We start from the raw sequence: 14,514 nt of genomic DNA on the forward strand, positions 1-14,514 counted from the left end.
ATCCTGGCTAGGAACATCCTGGCTAGAAATATCCTGGCGAGGAATATCCTGGCTAGGAATATCATGGCTAGGAATATCCTGGCTAGGAATATGCTGGCTAGGAATATCCTGGCTAGGAATATCCTGGCTAAGAATATACTGACTAGGAATATCCTGGCTAGGAATATACTGACTAGGAATATCCTGGCTAGGAATATACTGACTAGGAATATCCTGGCTAGGAATATCCTGACTAGGAATATCCTGGCTAGGAATATCCTGGCTAGGAATATGCTGGCTAGGAATATCCCGGCTAGGAATATCCTGGCTAGGAATATCCTGGCTAGGAATATCCTGGCTAGGAATATCCTTGCTAGGAATATCCTTGCTAGGAATATCCTTGCTTGGAATATCCTGGCTAGGAATATCCTTGCTAGGAATATCCTGGCTAGGAATATCCTTGCTAGGAATATCCTGGCTAGGAATATGCTGGCTAGGAATATCCTGGCTAGGAATATCCTGGCTAGGAATATACTGACTAGGAATATCCTGGCTAGGAATATCCTGACTAGGAATATCCTGGCTAGGAATATCCTGGCTAGTAATATACTGACTAGGAATATCCTGGCTAGGAATATCCTGACTAGGAATATACTGACTAGGAATATCCTGGCTAGGAATATGCTGACTAGGAATATCCTGGCTAGGAATATCCTGGCTAGGAATATACTGACTAGGAATATCCTGGCTAGGAATATACTGACTAGGAATATCCTGGCTAGGAATATCCTGGCTAGGAATATCCTGGCTAGGAATATCCTGGCTAGGAATATCCTGGCTAGGAATATCCTTGCTAGGAATATCCTGGCTAGGAATATCCTGGCTAGGAATGTCCTGCTAGGAAAATCCTGGCTAGAAATATCCTGGCTAGGAATATCCTGGCTCGGAATATCCTGGCTAGAAATATCCTGGCTAGAAATATCCTGGCGAGGAATATCCTGGCTAGGAATATCCTGGCTAGGAATATCCTGGCTAGGAATATGCTGGCTAGGAATATCCTGGCTAGGAATATCCTGGCTAAGAATATACTGACTAGGAATATCCTGGCTAGGAATATACTGACTAGGAATATCATGGCTAGGAATATCCTGACTAGGAATATCCTGGCTAGGAATATGCTGGCTAGGAATATCCTTGCTAGGAATATCCTTGCTAGGAATATCCTGGCTAGGAATATCCTGGCTAGAAATATCCTGGCGAGGAATATCCTGGCTAGGAATATCCTGGCTAGGAATATCCTGGCTAGGAATATGCTGGCTAGGAATATCCTGGCTAGGAATATCCTGGCTAAGAATATACTGACTAGGAATATCCTGGCTAGGAATATACTGACTAGGAATATCCTGGCTAGGAATATACTGACTAGGAATATCCTGGCTAGGAATATCCTGACTAGGAATATCCTGGCTAGGAATATCCTGGCTAGGAATATGCTGGCTAGGAATATCCTGGCTAGGAATATCCTGGCTAGGAATATCCTGGCTAGGAATATCCTGGCTAGGAATATCCTTGCTAGGAATATCCTTGCTAGGAATATCCTTGCTTGGAATATCCTGGCTAGGAATATCCTTGCTAGGAATATCCTGACTAGGAATATCCTGGCTAGGAATATCCTGGCTAGGAATATGCTGGCTAGGAATATCCTGGCTAGGAATATCCTGGCTAGGAATATACTGACTAGGAATATCCTGGCTAGGAATATCCTGACTAGGAATATCCTGGCTAGGAATATCCTGGCTAGTAATATACTGACTAGGAATATCCTGGCTAGGAATATCCTGACTAGGAATATACTGACTAGGAATATCCTGGCTAGGAATATACTGACTAGGAATATCCTGGCTAGGAATATCCTGGCTAGGAATATACTGACTAGGAATATCCTGGCTAGGAATATACTGACTAGGAATATCCTGGCTAGGAATATCCTGGCTAGGAATATCCTGGCTAGGAATATCCTGGCTAGGAATATCCTGGCTAGGAATATCCTTGCTAGGAATATCCTGGCTAGGAATATCCTGGCTAGGAATGTCCTGCTAGGAATATCCTGGTTAGAAATATCCTGGCTAGGAATATCCTGGCTCGGAATATCCTGGCTAGAAATATCCTGGCTAGAAATATCCTGGCGAGGAATATCCTGGCTAGGAATATCCTGGCTAGGAATATCCTGGCTAGGAATATGCTGGCTAGGAATATCCTGGCTAGGAATATCCTGGCTAAGAATATACTGACTAGGAATATCCTGGCTAGGAATATACTGACTAGGAATATCCTGGCTAGGAATATACTGACTAGGAATATCCTGGCTAGGAATATCCTGACTAGGAATATCCTGGCTAGGAATATCCTGGCTAGGAATATGCTGGCTAGGAATATCCTGGCTAGGAATATCCTGGCTATTAATATCCTGGCTAGGAATATGCTGGCTAGGAATATCCTTGCTAGGAATATCCTTGCTAGGAATATCCTTGCTAGGAATATCCTTGCTAGGAATATCCTGGCTAGGAATATCCTGGCTAGAAATATCCTGGCGAGGAATATCCTGGCTAGGAATATCCTGGCTAGGAATATCCTGGCTAGGAATATGCTGGCTAGGAATATCCTGGCTAGGAATATCCTGGCTAAGAATATACTGACTAGGAATATCCTGGCTAGGAATATACTGACTAGGAATATCCTGGCTAGGAATATACTAACTAGGAATATCCTGGCTAGGAATATCCTGACTAGGAATATCCTGGCTAGGAATATCCTGGCTAGGAATATGCTGGCTAGGAATATCCTGGCTAGGAATATCCTTGCTAGGAATATCCTGGCTAGGAATATCCTTGCTAGGAGCGCAGTTGTTTTGAAAAAAATAAATAATATTTTACGGTTGAACTTGTTGCATTTGTTGATGATTGATGATTGTAGGTCGCAGGATGATGCTGCGTCATCTCCGAGTGTCTTGCTCCTCGCAGATGCAGCCTCCGTACTTGTAATTAATTGATGGAGTTACTGGGCAAGACGCTGGCATTTTCCAGACTGTCTTGACGAACACAGTAGCAGCAGCAGCAGCAGCAGTAGCAGTAGCAGCAGCAGCAGCTGTAGAAGCAGCAGCAGCAGCAGCAGCAGTAGCAGCAGTAGCAGCAGCAGCAGTAGCAGCAGCAGCAGTAGCAGCAGCAGCAGCAGCAGTAGTAGTAGCAGCAGCAGCAGCAGCAGTAGCAGTAGCAGTAGCAGCAGCAGCAGCAGCAGCAGCAGCAGCAGCAGCAGTAGCAGCAGTAGCAGTAGCAGCAGCAGCAGCAGCAGCAGCAGCAGCAGCAGCAGCAGCAGCAGCAGCAGCAGCAGTAGCAGCAGCAGCAGCAGCAGCAGCAGCAGCAGCAGCAGTAGCAGCAGCAGCAGTAGCAGCAGCAGCAGCAGCAGCAGCAGCAGCAGCAGCAGCAGCAGCAGCAGCAGTAGCAGCAGCAGCAGCCGCAGCAGCAGCAGCAGCAGCAGCAGCAGCAGCAGCAGCAGTAGCAGTAGCAGCAGCACTGTTAATGCTGTTACCACTGTTATTACTGTTGAACAGAGGTTTAGGGCCGAGCTTACTTGTAGGTTACTAAAATGGGTAGCACAGAAGGGTAGGAGAAGCACAGCAGATGGTCTAGCTTAGGTTTTTTACACGATACATGGATTACTCAGTGGGCAGAGTGTGGGGGGTGTGACCGGAAGTCAGACCGTGGTGGGGGAGGCTGTTGATCCCAGGCGTGTAGGCCGTGACGTCAGGCCGACTGGGCATCACGCCTCACTGACCTGGAAAGGCCTAGAGAGGGCAGCACCGCAGTGCCTCGGCATATGAAACTAACAGACAGCAAAGGCTGTCTAGCAGACAGTAAAGGCTGTCTACAGCAGCACCAGCACCAGTAGCACTCCTGGCTCATGCTAGGCAGGTTCCTCTCAGATTTAATATATGCAAGTTAGATAATTTGTACCCTTTATCTCTCTCTCTCTCTCTATATATATATATATATATATATATATATACATATATATATATATATATATATATATATATATATATATATATATATATATATATATATATATATATATATATATATATATATATATATATATATGTATGTATAGATATATACATACATAGGTGGTGTGCTGTTAATTTGAGAAGGCCAGACGGACACATAGTGGGCAGGATACACAACACGCTGACACAGGAGGAGATGTAATAAATTGGGCAATCTGTCTGCCCTCTCTCTCTCTCCCTGTGTCCAATTAATGACTGGTCGACCGCCTGCATGTCTAGGACATGTCTAGGATGTGTAGAGTGTGCATGTACACTGTGTTTCCTGTGTATATCTGTGTGTCTGCTGTGTATATCCGTGTGTCTGCTGTGTGTGAGTGTGTTCAGTGGACGTCTGCTGTGTTTAATACCTCACGGTTGTTGTAAACATTGATAGGCAGTATCGAGAGTGGCTTTTTCTTAAGTAAATCAAGTCAGATTAGAAAACATTGTCTTTTCGATATTTACCTCGATATTTGCCTCTTGTCTTCCCACTGATAAGTATTATCAGTCACATTCTGGTGGGGAATAAGAAAGAATTTGGGGAAGATGGGAATGAAATGAGAAAATCAATTCTGAAGTGTTTTTTGTAGAGTTTGATAAGAGAATGGGAAAGACGGGAGAGAGAGAGAGAGAGAGAGAGAGAGAGAGAGAGAGAGAGAGAGAGAGAGAGAGTGAGAGAGAGAGAGAGAGAGAGAGAGAGAGAGAGAGGAGAATAATATGCGATGGTGCATGAAAAAGTGGGGAAAAAAATAGACACGGGTTACGGTAGCACTTTTCACTCATTACTAAGCTTTATCAAGTCATGTTTCACTCTGTGTAGAGCTTTATCAAGTCATGTTTCACTCTGTGTAGAGCTTTATCAAGTCATGTTTCACTCTGTGTAGAGCTTTATCAAGTCATGTTTCACTCTGTGTAGAGCTTTATCAAGTCATGTTTCACTCTGTGTAGAGCTTTATCAAGTCATGTTTCACTCTGTGTAGAGCTTTATCAAGTCATGTTTCACTCTGTGTAGAGCTTTATCAAGTCATGTTTCACTCTGTGTAGAGCTTTATCAAGTCATGTTTCACTCTGTGTAGAGCTTTATCAAGTCATGTTTCACTCTGTGTAGAGCTTTATCAAGTCATGTTTCACTCTGTGTAGAGCTTTATCAAGTCATGTTTCACTCTGTGTAGAGCTTTATCAAGTCATGTTTCACTCTGTGTAGAGCTTTATCAAGTCATGTTTCACTCTGTGTAGAGCTTTATCAAGTCATGTTTCACTCTGTGTAGAGCTTTATCAAGTCATGTTTCACTCTGTGTAGAGCTTTATCAAGTCATGTTTCACTCTGTGTAGAGCTTTATCAAGTCATGTTTCACTCTGTGTAGAGCTTTATCAAGTCATGTTTCACTCTGTGTAGAGCTTTATCAAGTCATGTTTCACTCTGTGTAGAGCTTTATCAAGTCATGTTTCACTCTGTGTAGAGCTTTATCAAGTCATGTTTCACTCTGTGTAGAGCTTTATCAAGTCATGTTTCACTCTGTGTAGAGCTTTATCAAGTCATGTTTCACTCTGTGTAGAGCTTTATCAAGTCATGTTTCACTCTGTGTAGAGCTTTATCAAGTCATGTTTCACTCTGTGTAGAGCTTTATCAAGTCATGTTTCACTCTGTGTAGAGCTTTATCAAGTCATGTTTCACTCTGTGTAGAGCTTTATCAAGTCATGTTTCACTCTGTGTAGAGCTTTATCAAGTCATGTTTCACTCTGTGTAGAGCTTTATCAAGTCATGTTTCACTCTGTGTAGAGCTTTATCAAGTCATGTTTCACTCTGTGTAGAGCTTTATCAAGTCATGTTTCACTCTGTGTAGAGCTTTATCAAGTCATGTTTCGCTCTGTGTAGAGCTTTATCAAGTCATGTTTCACTCTGTGTAGAGCTTTATCAAGTCATGTTTCGCTCTGTGTAGAGCTTTATCAAGTCATGTTTCACTCTGTGTAGAGCTTTATCAAGTCATGTTTCGCTCTGTGTAGAGCTTTATCAAGTCATGTTTCACTCTGTGTAGAGCTTTATCAAGTCATGTTTCACTCTGTGTAGAGCTTTATCAAGTCATGTTTCGCTCTGTGTAGAGCTTTATCAAGTCATGTTTCACTCTGTGTAGAGCTTTATCAAGTCATGTTTCGCTCTGTGTAGAGCTTTATCAAGTCATGTTTCACTCTGTGTAGAGCTTTATCAAGTCATGTTTCGCTCTGTGTAGAGCTTTATCAAGTCATGTTTCACTCTGTGTAGAGCTTTATCAAGTCATGTTTCGCTCTGTGTAGAGCTTTATCAAGTCATGTTTCACTCTGTGTAGAGCTTTATCAAGTCATGTTTCGCTCTGTGTAGAGCTTTATCAAGTCATGTTTCACTCTGTGTAGAGCTTTATCAAGTCATGTTTCACTCTGTGTAGAGCTTTATCAAGTCATGTTTCACTCTGTGTAGAGCTTTATCAAGTCATGTTTCACTCTGTGTAGAGCTTTAACAAGTCATGTTTCACTCTGTGTAGAGCTTTAACAACTCATGTTTCGCTCTGTGTAGAGCTTTAACAAGTCATGTTTCACTCTGCGTAGAGCTTTAACAAGTCATGTTTCACTCTGCGTAGAGCTCTAACAAGTCATGTTTCACTCTGTGTAGAGCTTTATCAAGTCATGTTTCACTCTGCGTAGAGCTCTAACAAGTCATGTTTCACTCTGTGTAGAGCTTTATCAAGTCATGTTTCACTCTGTGTAGAGCTCTAACAAGTCATGTTTCACTCTGTGTAGAGCTTTATCAAGTCATGTTTCACTCTGTGTAGAGCTTTAACAAGTCATGTTTCACTCTGTGCAGAGCTTTAACAAGTCATGTTTCACTCTGTGTAGAGCTTTAACAAGTCATGTTTCACTCTGTGCAGAGCTTTAACAAGTCATGTTTCACTCTCTGTAGAGCTTTAACAAGTCATGTTTCACTCTGTGCAGAGCTTTAACAAGTCATGTTTCACTCTTTGTAGAGCTTTATTAAGTCATGTTTCACTCTGTGTAGAGCTTTATCAAGTCATGTTCCACTCTGTGTAGAGCTTTATCAAGTCATGTTTCACTCTGCGTAGAGCTTTAACAAGTCATGTTTCACTCTGTGTAGAGCTTTAACAAGCCATGTTTCACTCTGTGTAGAGCTTTAACAAGTCATGTTTCACTCTGTGTAGAGCTTTATCAAGTCATGTTTCGCTCTGTGTAGAGCTTTATCAAGTCATGTTTCACTCTGTGTAGAGCTTTATCAAGTCATGTTTCACTCTGTGTAGAGCTTTATCAAGTCATGTTTCACTCTGTGTAGAGCTTTATCAAGTCATGTTTCGCTCTGTGTAGAGCTTTATCAAGTCATGTTTCACTCTGTGTAGAGTTTTAACAAGTCATGTTTCGCTCTGTGTAGAGCTTTAACAAGTCATGTTTCACTCTGCGTAGAGCTTTAACAAGTCATGTTTCACTCTGTGTAGAGCTTTAACAAGTCATGTTTCACTCTGTGTAGAGCTCTAACAAGTCATGTTTCACTCTGTGTAGAGCTTTATCAAGTCATGTTTCACTCTGTGTAGAGCTTTAACAAGTCATGTTTCTCTCTGTGTAGAGCTTTATCAAGTCATGTTTCACTCTGTGTAGAGCTTTAACAAGTCATGCTTCACTCTGTGTAGAGCTTTATCAAGTCATGTTTCACTCTGTGTAGAGCTTTAACAAGTCATGTTTCACTCTGTGTAGAGCTTTAACAAGTCATGTTTCACTCTGTGTAGAGCTTTAACAAGTCATGTTTCACTCTGTGCAGAGCTTTAACAAGTCATGTTTCACTCTCTGTAGAGCTTTATTAAGTCATGTTTCACTCTGTGTAGAGCTTTATCAAGTCATGTTCCACTCTGTGTAAAGCTTTATCAAGTCATGTTTCACTCTGTGTAGAGCTTTAACAAGTCATGTTTCACTCTGTGTAGAGCTTTAACAAGCCATGTTTCACTCTGTGTAGAGCTTTAACAAGTCATGTTTCACTCTGTGTAGAGCTTTAACAAGTCATGTTTCACTCTGTGTAGAGCTTTATCAAGTCATGTTTCCCTCTGTGTAAAGCTTTAACAAGTCTTGTTTCACTCTGTGTAGAGCTTTAACAAGTCATGTTTCACTCTGTGTAGAGCTTTATCAAGTCATGCTTCACTCTGTGTAGAGCTTTATCAAGTCATGTTTCACTCTGTGTAGAGCTTTAACAAGTCATGTTTCACTCTGTGTAGAGGTTTATCAAGTCAGGTTTCACTGTGTAGAGCTTTATTAAGTCATGTTTCACTCTGTGTAGAGCTTTAACAAGTCATGTTTCACTCTGTGTAGAGCTTTAACAAGCCATGTTTCACTCTGTGTAGAGCTTTATCAAGTCATGTTTCACTCTGTGTAGAGATTTAACAAGTCATGTTTCGCTCTGTGTAGAGGTTTATCAAATCATGTTTCACTCTGTGTAGAGCTTTAACAAGTCATGTTTCACTCTGTGTAGAGCTTTATCAAGTCATGTTTCACTCTGTGTAGAGCTTTACCCAGTCATGTTTCACTCTGTGTAGAGCTTTAACAAGCCATGTTTCACTCTGTGTAGAGCTTTATCAAGTCATGTTTCACTCTGTGTAGAGCTTTAACAAGTCATGTTTCGCTCTGTGTAGAACTTTATCAAATCATGTTTCACTCTGTGTAGAGCTTTAACAAGTCATGTTTCACTCTGTGTAGAGCTTTATCAAGTCATGTTTCACTCTGTGTAGAGCTTTATCAAGTCGTGTTTCACTCTGTGTAGAGCTTTAACAAGTCATGTTTCGCTCTGTGTAGAGCTTTATCAAATCATGTTTCACTCTGTGTAGAGCTTTATCAACTCATGTTTCACTCTGTGTAGAGCTTTATCAAGTCATGTTTCACTCTGTGTAAAGCTTTATCAAGTCATGTTTCACTCTGTGTAGAGCTTTAACAAGTCATGTTTCACTCTGTGTAGAGCTTTAACAAGCCATGTTTCACTCTGTGTAGAGCTTTATCAAGTCATGTTTCACTCTGTGTAGAGCTTTAACAAGTCATGTTTCGCTCTGTGTAGAGATTTATCAAATCATGTTTCACTTTGTGTAGAGCTTTAACAAGTCATGTTTCACTCTGTGTAGAGCTTTATTAAGCCATGTTTCACTCTGTGTAGAGCTTTATCAAGTCATGTTTCACTCTGTGTAGAGCTTTATCAAATCATGTTTCACTCTGTGTAGAGCTTTATCAAGTCATGTTTCACTCTGTGTAGAGCTTTATCAAGTCATGTTTCACTCTGTGTAGAGCTTTATCAAGTCATGTTTCACTCCGTGTAGAGCTTTATCAAGTCATGTTTCACTCTGTGTAGAGCTTTATCAAGTCATGTTTCACTCTGTGTAGAGCTTTATCAAGTCATGTTTCACTCTGTGTAGAGCTTTATCAAGTCATGTTTCACTCTGTGTAGAGCTTTATCAAGTCATGTTTCACTCTGTGTAGAGCTTTATCAAGTCATGTTTCACTCTGTGCAGAGCTTTATCAAATCATGTTTCACTCTGTGTAGAGCTTTATCAAGTCATGTTTCACTCTGTGTAGAGCTTTATCAAGTCATGTTTCACTCTGTGTAGAGCTTTATCAAGTCATGTTTCACTCTGTGTAGAGCTTTATCAAGTCATGTTTCACTCTGTGTAGAGCTTTATCAAGTCATGTTTCACTCTGTGTAGAGCTTTATTAAGCCATGTTTCACTCTGTGTAGAGCTTTATCAAGTCATGTTTCACTCTGTGTAGAACTTTATCAAATCATGTTTAACTCTGTGTAGAGCTTTATCAAATCATGTTTAACTCTGTGTAGAGCTTTATCAAATCATGTTTAACTCTGTGTAGAGCTTTATCAAATCATGTTTAACTCTGTGTAGAGCTTTATCAAATCATGTTTAACTCTGTGTAGAGCTTTGCTCTAGACAGAGTGTACACTGAGATCTGTGTATCTCTCGGGGTATATACACTGAGAGGTGTAAATCTCTCGGGGTATATACACTGAGAGGTGTATATCTCTCCGGGTATATACACTGAGAGGTGTATATCTCTCGGGGTATATACACTGAGAGGTGTATATCTCTCGGGGTATATACACTGAGAGGTGTATATCTCTCGGGGTATATACACTGAGAGGTGTATATCTCTCGGGGTATATACACTGAGAGGTGTATATCTCTCGGGGTATATACACTGAGAGGTGTATATCTCTCGGGATATATACACTGAGAGGTGTATATCTCTCGGGGTATATACACTGAGTGGTGTATATCTCTCGGGGTATATACTCTGAGAGGTGTATATCTCTCGGGGTATATACACTGAGAGGTGTATATCTCTCGGGGTATATACACTGAGAGGTGTATATCTCTCGGGGTATATACACTGAGAGGTGTATATCTCTCGGGGTATATACACTGAGAGGTGTATATCTCTCGGGGTATATACACTGAGAGGTGTATATCTCTCGGGGTATATACACTGAGAGGTGTATATCTCTCGGGGTATATACACTGAGAGGTGTATATCTCTCGGGGTATATACACTGAGAGGTGTATATCTCTCGGGGTATATACACTGAGAGGTGTATATCTCTCGGGGTATATACACTGAGAGGTGTATATCTCTCGGGGTATATACACTGAGAGGTGTATATCTCTCGGGGTATATACACTGAGAGGTGTATATCTCTCGGGGTATATACACTGAGAGGTGTATATCTCTCGGGGTATATACACTGAGAGGTGTATATCTCTCGGGGTATATACACTGAGGTGTATATCTCTCGGGGTATATACACTGAGAGGTGTATATCTCTCGGGGTATATACACTGAGAGGTGTATATCTCTCGGGGTATATACACTGAGAGGTGTATATCTCTCGGGGTATATACACTGAGAGGTGTATATCTCTCGGGGTATATACACTGAGAGGTGTATATCTCTCGGGATATATACTCTGAGAGGTGTATATCTCTCGGGGTATATACACTGAGAGGTGTATATCTCTCGGGGTATATACACTGAGAGGTGTATATCTCTCACCGTATATACTGGCGACAGTCATTATACTTCGAGTAGTATATCTGCTTTACATTTTAATTTAAAACTCGGGAGTATATTAATATTTTTTTCAAATTTGGGCTCGTATGTTTGTAACAACCTGGTTGATCAGGTAAGCACTTGACAAGACTGGTCCAAGACCACACTAGCCTGGTCCAAGACCACCAGCACTACACTGTCCCCGTCCAGGATCTCACTAGCCTGATCCTAGACCATCAACATCAGACTAGCCTGGTCCAGGACCACCAGCACCACACTAGACTGGTCCAGGACCACCAGCACCACACTTGTCTGGTCCAGGACCACCAGCACCACACTAGCTTGGCCCTGGACCACCAGCACCACACTTGTCTGGTGCAGGACCACCAGCACCACACTTGTCTGGTCCAGGACCACCAGCACCACACTTTTCTGGTCCAGGACCACCAGCACCACACTAGCTTGGTCCTGGACCACCAGCACCACACTTGTCTGGTCCAGGACCACCAGCACCACACTATCCCGGTCCAGGATCACACTAGCCTGGCTCTAGACCATCAGCATCAGACTAGCCTGGTCCTGGACCACCAGTATCAGACTAACAGGTCCTGGACCACCAGCACCACACTAGCTTGGTCCTGGACCACCAGCCCCACACTAGCCTGGTCCAAGATCACAGCACAACACTAATCTGGTCCAATGCCACCAACTCCTCACTAGCCTGGTCCAGGACCACTAGCATCAGGCTAACCTGGTCCAGGATCACCAGCACCACACTAGCCTGGTCTAAGATCACACAAGCCTGGTCTAGAACTATACCAGCCTGGTCCAGGACCACACTAGCCTGGTCCAGAACCACCAGCATCAGACTAGCCTGGTCCAAGACCAGTAGCACCACGCTACCTTGGTCCAAGACCACACCAGCCTGGTCTAGAATCACACCAGTCTGGTCCAGGACCACACTAGCCTGGTCCATGACCACACCAGCCTGGTCCAGGACCACACTAGTCTGGTCCAAGACCACAGCACCACACAAGCCTGGTCCATGACCACCGTCACCACACTAGACTGGTCCAGGACCACACCAGCGGGGTCTAGAACCACACCAGCCTGGCCCAGTACCACACTAGCTTGGTACAGCACCATTCCAGCCTGGTCCAGCACCACACCAGCCTTGTCCAGGGCCACCAGCACTACACTAGCCTGGTCCAGGACCACGCCAGCCTGATTCAGGACCACACCAGCCTGGTCCAGCACCACACCAGCCTGGTCCAGCACCACTCCAGCCTAGTCCAACACCACTTCAGCCTGGTCCAACATCACCAGCACCACACTAACCTGGTCCAAGACCACAGCACCACACCAGCCTGGTCCAGCACCACACCAGCCTGGTCCAGCACCACTCCGGCCTGGTCCAGCACCACACCAGCCTGGTCCAGCACCACTCCGGCCTGGTCCAGCACCACACCAGCCTGGTCCAGCACCACTCCGGCCTGGTCCAGCACCACACCAGCCTGGTCCAGCACCACTCCGGCCTGGTCCAGCACCACACTAGCCTGGTCCATCACCACTCCGGCCTGGTCCAGCACCACACTAACCTGGTCCAGCACCACTCCGGCCTGGTCCAGCACCACACTAGCCTGGTCCAGCACCACTCCGGCCTGGTCCAGCACCACACCAGCCTGGTCCAGCACCACTCCGGCCTGGTCCAGCACCACACTAACCTGGTCCAAGACCACAGCACCACACCAGCCTGGTCCAGCACCACACCAGCCTGGTCCAGCACCACTCCGGCCTGGTCCAGCACCACACCAGCCTGGTCCAGCACCACTCCGGCCTGGTCCAGCACCACACCAGCCTGGTCCAGCACCACTCCGGCCTGGTCCAGCACCACACCAGCCTGGTCAAGCACCACTCCGGCCTGGTCCAGCACAACACTAGCCTGGTCCAGCACCACTCCGGCCTGGTCCAGCACCACACTAACCTGGTCCAGCACCACTCCGGCCTGGTCCAGCACCACACTAGCCTGGTCCAGCACCACTCCGGCCTTGTCCAGCACCACACCAGCCTGGTCCAGCACCACTCCGGCCTGGTCCAGCACCACACTAACCTGGTCCAAGACCACAGCACCACACCAGCCTGGTCCAGCACCACTCCGGCCTGGTCCAGCACCACACCAGCCTGGTCCAGCACAACTCCGGCCTGGTCCAGCACCACACCAGCCTGGTCCAGCACCACTCCGGCCTGGTCCAGCACCACACCAGCCTGGTCCAGCACCACTCCGGCCTGGTCCAGCACCACACTAGCCTGGTCCATCACCACTCCGGCCTGGTCCAGCACCACACTAACCTGGTCCAGCACCACTCCGGCCTGGTCCAGCACCACACTAGCCTGGTCCAGCACCACTCCGGCCTGGTCCAGCACCACACCAGCCTGGTCCAGCACCACTCCGGCCTGGTCCAGCACCACACTAACCTGGTCCAAGACCACAGCACCACACCAGCCTGGTCCAGCACCACACCAGCCTGGTCCAGCACCACTCCGGCCTGGTCCAGCACCACACCAGCCTGGTCCAGCACCACTCCGGCCTGGTCCAGCACCACACCAGCCTGGTCCAGCACCACTCCAGCCTGGTCCAGCACCACACCAGCCTGGTCCAGCACCACTCCGGCCTGGTCCAGCACCACACTAGCCTGGTCCAGCACCACTCCGGCCTGGTCCAGCACCACACTAACCTGGTCCAGCACCACTCCGGCCTGGTCCAGCACCACACTAGCCTGGTCCAGCACCACTCCGGCCTGGTCCAGCACCACACCAGCCTGGTCCAGCACCACTCCGGCCTGGTCCAGCACCACACTAACCTGGTCCAAGACCACAGCACCACACCAGCCTGGTCCAGCACCACACCAGCCTGGTCCAGCACCACTCCGGCCTGGTCCAGCACCACACCAGCCTGGTCCAGCACCACTCCGGCCTGGTCCAGCACCACACTAGCCTGGTCCAGCACCACACCAGCCTGGTCCAGCACCACTCCGGCCTGGTCCAGCACCACACTAGCCTGGTCCAGCACCACTCCGGCCTGGTCCAGCACCACACTAACCTGGTCCAGCACCACTCCGGCCTGGTCCAGCACCACACTAGCCTGGTCCAGCACCACTCCGGCCTGGTCCAGCACCACACCAGCCTGGTCCAGCACCACTCCGGCCTGGTCCAGCACCACACTAACCTGGTCCAAGACCACAGCACCACACCAGCCTGGTCCAGCAACACTCCGGCCTGGTCCAGCACCACACTAGCCTGGTCGAGCACCACACCAGCCTGGTCCAGCACCACTCCGGCCTGGTCCAGCACCACACCAGCCTGGT

This window comes from Cherax quadricarinatus, unplaced genomic scaffold (assembly GCF_038502225.1).
Source record: "Cherax quadricarinatus isolate ZL_2023a unplaced genomic scaffold, ASM3850222v1 Contig900, whole genome shotgun sequence".
Classification (NCBI taxonomy): Eukaryota; Metazoa; Arthropoda; class Malacostraca; order Decapoda; family Parastacidae; genus Cherax; species Cherax quadricarinatus.